This window comes from Octopus sinensis, linkage group LG9 (genome assembly GCF_006345805.1).
Source record: "Octopus sinensis linkage group LG9, ASM634580v1, whole genome shotgun sequence".
NCBI classification, from domain to species: Eukaryota; Metazoa; Mollusca; class Cephalopoda; order Octopoda; family Octopodidae; genus Octopus; species Octopus sinensis.
In genome coordinates this window covers 92,611,995-92,616,961 of record NC_043005.1, presented here as the reverse complement: position 1 = coordinate 92,616,961, position 4,967 = coordinate 92,611,995, and positions in this window count along the sequence as shown.

Sequence of the window (4,967 nt, the reverse complement as noted above, 5' to 3'; positions counted from 1 at the left end):
TCTAAAACCTGCTAAACTATGCCCTCTTTCACATACCACAGCTACACTCACCAACAAAACTACAGCCCCCACTTTTTCACTTTCCAACTGTATCCTCTTTCTCTTCTACTATTCCACTGCTGTTACAATAGCTTCTCTACCTCTGCATTTAATGAATGTGTACTATCTGCGTAACCCTTTAGCATTCAAACCAATGATATCTGGGGGTCCAAATATTCTACTTGTTTTACTGTTTAAATTTGCCAGATCCGGCCTCCCACACCTACCCTACAATATCATTCTAAAAATAATCAATCACATCATGGAAATCTCAAAGCTACAAGATAAAGCATGAATAATTCAAAACAAATAAGTATTACATTTGACAGATTAATCTGAATGCTGAAGGCTTAAAGCCATTCATCCTACTCACCTTTACTTCTCACACACTTCTCTGTTTCACCCTCCCTAAATTCTTCTGCAGTTTGCTCTCTTTAGATGGCATGCTCTCTCTTTCTCTATCATTTTTTTTCATCTTTTTTTAGCATTCGAGAAATTTTCCAACTAAACGTTAACCATGTTTGAGTGACTCCTAACATCCTGTTGAATATGTCTACATCAAAAGTCCAGTACTAAAATGATTTTTATTACAAAAGAGCAATGAACAAGAGAAGGGATTAGCGGTTTCTCCACTTTCATTAGAAAATTCCACACTTCCTCAAAATGAATGTAAACAAGATGCATTTCAGGTCTGGTTCATCATCATCATCATCCTTTAACGTCCGTTTTCCATGCTAGCATGGGTTGGACGGTTTTGACTGAGGGCTGGCAACCAGATGGCTGCACCAGGCTCCAATCTTGATCTGGCAGAGTTTCTACAGCTGGATGCCCTTCCTAACGCCGAACCACTCTGAGAGTGTAGTGGGTGCTTTTAACATGCCACCTGCACGGGGGCCAGTCAGGCGGTACTGGCAATGACCTCGCTCGAATCTTTTACACGTGTCACTGACACAGGTGCCAGTGAAGCGATGTTGGTAACAATCACGCTCGAAATGGTGCCCTTTTACGTGCCACGGGTATGGAAGCCAGTTGGCTGCTTTGGCAACGATGACAACGATCACGCTCGGATGGTGTTCTTGGCGCCCTACTAGCACAGGCATAAGTGCCAGTAAGGCGACGCTGGTAACGATCATACTCGGATGATTGCCTGATGCAATCCCATGCAGGTACTGTGTTGTACAAGGAGTTAAGAGTTAATACTGCTAATTATTAACATGCTAAAGTTGTATCTTCCCTCTGACCCCATATATTCTTGCACCTATATTCTTTTCTCCCCCTCCTCCATACAACTTCATAGTTTCAAATCTCTCTTTACCTGGACTTACTAAACTAAAACTGTTGCCTATTCCTGCCTAAGGTTCTCTCTCTAAGGAAGCCTTTACATGCACTCTTAGAAATCCCTGGCAATTTTTTTTTTGTTCACTGTATTATAAACAGGATTTCCATTGCTAAAGTTTTCTTACCTTGCTTCTGTCTCCTTTCTTTCCTCCAGCAAGCCAGCCATTAACATTATTATTAAATATATTTGATTAACACTGCCAGTTATTGATATTAATACCACCTTCTTGGCTGTAGTTGATCTTTCTACACTCAGTGCTGATGGTATCCACTCTTTATTTTATCAACCATTGTAGGATGAAAGACAAAATGTGCTTTAGCAAGATTTATGGTTTGACATGAACTTTTATTTTTCCTGAAAAATAATGTCTCCCATATTCAATTCTGTAAGTCTCATGTAACACATGTTAGTAAGTATATATTTACATAGACAGACAGATATAGAAAAAGAAACAAAATATCTGTAAAATCATTAAATTCCTCACTTTTCCCAATCTTATGAAGATTGGCTTTTTGGCAAGGAATGGCCACAACTCAATGTTAATTTTTGACAGAAAAGATGTATGTGTATGTGTGCACATACATGCAAAAGTACAAATTTTATATGAAAGTATCAAGAAAATGCTTATTATATATATTTTTTTTAAATTGTGTGATCAACACCTTTAAAACACCTGTCTCATGCTCCTGTTTTACATTTCATTTCTGGTATCCATGAGAAGACACCAAACATCTTAACCCTTTTGATACCAACCAACCTGAGACCTCCCCTGGTTCTATGTTACATATTTTCTGTTTTAAACTGATCTAAATTAAAACCGTCCATTAATTATGTTAATTTATGTTCCAAACACTAGATGACTGTTATTTTATTAAATTCTTCATTATTTTCAAATTGACAGAATTGAAGGCAGTAAATTTTCATAGAAATATGGTAATAAAAGGGTTAAACCTCCTACAGGGAAGTTATTCAAAGAACTGTCCTCATGAAATTGCATTGTAATTTAGACCAGCCATGTCCAGCCCAAAAGTTTTACCTGTTTTATGTCCAGACTGACCAGATTCAGATTTTCTGGTAACTACCCTACAATGTTGTTTTAAAAATACACAATCACATTATGAAAATCTCAAAGCTACAAGATAATGCATGATTAATTTAAAACTGTGTCAATAAATATGCATTGTGCTTCAGAGAAAGCTGAATGTTATAGGATTAAGTAATATATAATGATGCTGAATGCTGTCAGCATGATGTAACCAGTTATATTATTAACTTTATATTTCTTTTTTAAATGTTTTTACCAAATATGTGTGGCTTTATCATTCTTGTTGACTCGATATTTATTACAGTTGATGTATACTGATTTTTTTTTTGTTCTTCCTTTTACCTTTGTAGCTGTTGTTATACTATTTAATGTACTATCAACCAATAAGGGTGGGAGTATTGTTATATTTGAATCCGTCCAGTCTGCTTGCCAGAAGAAAAAATATGGAAAAAAAATTATATTTTGTAATTTTCAATGCTTTTTATGGACTTCTAGTCTGCATCTTCTGAATATTAAACTTTTTCTACCTTTCTTTGAAAATAAGGAAGAAGACAAACAAAAAAATAATGGCTGTGAGAAAAAAATTGTCCACTTGTTGTATGTACTTGTTACTTCTACAAATGAACTTAACAGTAATTAACTCTAATTTTAAATTCTATATTTGTTGTTGTTTAGTCCCAGGCTCGTCTTTATCCTTGGTGGACCTATGATCAAAAGTATTCCAGTTTTCTTTTCTCTTTCCAGGATTACATTAAACTGTTCTTAATGCTTTTAAATTTGGTGTGATTGGTTCTTGTTGCAATCAAGGAGAGATGATATATAAAGAAATAAATCTACCAGTAATTCATTGAGATTGATTCTCTTGACAATATCTCTTTTTTTATATAAAAACTTTGGCTGTCTATTGGAAAGGTTGCAAGATGCAACGAAAATTTTAGGAAAATAAAAATAAGAAATAAGTAGAAATTTTACCGGTGAGTGTGTTATATTATAAGGCAGAAAAAGAAAATGACTCTCCCCAGACACAATAGCACTTTGGCTGTGTTTTTTTTTTTTTTTATACATTATCAAAAGAAATCCATTCTACTAATGTTGTTAACTGTTTCTAGGACATTAAGTTTATAGAAATGCTTCAGTCTCAGATGAAACTTTACACTATTCCTTTTAACCCTTTCGTTACCAAACTGCCCAAAGCCGCCCCCCAAAAATTTTGGTTAATGTGACCAAACCACCCAAACCCGCCCGAATTTACGTATTCATATTTAAATGAGAATATCAGACCAAATCTCTTTAGTACATTCGTGAAAACACGTGATTATGCTTCGTAAACAATTCATCTACAGTTTTGTACAACGATCGACGTGTAATTTTAATTCCGTGAATTTTGGGAGATTTTTTTCGGCATTGATTTTTCTTCAACTTTGAAAATGGATAGGAGTTTCATGTTATCAAGCATTGATTCCGAATTGGAAAATTTGTGAAACAAATACTGGGTACTGTTGTGGATTTAGTTTTTATACAGGGAAACTAATGTTATTGAGCATGGCTTAGGGTACGATGTGGTCTGGAAGTTATTGTTTGAAGCGATCAATGCGGAAACAAACTTACGCAGAACGTAAACAAACACAAAATGGGGGTTCAAATTTCGGAAAATTTGTGAAGCAAATACTGGGTACTGCGTGGATTTAGTTTTTATACAGGGAAAATAATGTTAGTCAGCATGGCCTAGGGAACAATGTGGTCTGGAATTTATCACTTCCATACCATAACCAGGGCCGTACATTATTTTTTGACCGATTTCTTTAGTTCGGTCAAACTTACGGTGGATTCCAGTATTTCACTTCATTCCACCTTTATGGTACACCTGTTGTGCATTAAATTCAACTGATGATATAGTGATGTGCACAATTCTTCTTTATCAAAATTTTGTTGCATACCCATTTGAATATTAGCTGATGATTCATTTTCTATGGTGATGTTTAAACAAAATTTTAATATCTTTACCTTTTGCTCAATTTACGTGGATTTACTTGTAATTAAAGTCACTTCGAGACAAAAGTTATGCAATAGAATTGATTAAGAACCCTTTCTTTAATTATGCTCCAAATATCACAATATGTTGATAAGTAAAAAAAGTTAGTTATTTAATGAAACAAGCCTAAATTCATGATTATTTTAGAATTTAATTGAAACTCATGAGGGGTGTATTTTGGTCAGAAATATAGTAACGAAAGGGTTAATTTGGTTGAGTTTAATAAGTATGATGATGATGTGACTCACAAATTGTTGGATTACATGGGCACCACTAAAGACTTAATTTCATGTAGAATATCTAGGGTAAATAAACTTGGTCAAGCTCTTCCTCATCATCTGTCTCTGAGCTATACCACAAGGAAGTGAGCCAATGAGGGCTTCCTAAGTGGCAGTGACCAAATCTTCAAATATTATTTGTATTGTATTAAATAAGGAGAGGGCACAGTAAATAGCAAAGCAGTCCTAGATATCACCTAAAAAGACAGATGATCTCAACTGGAATACCTTTGA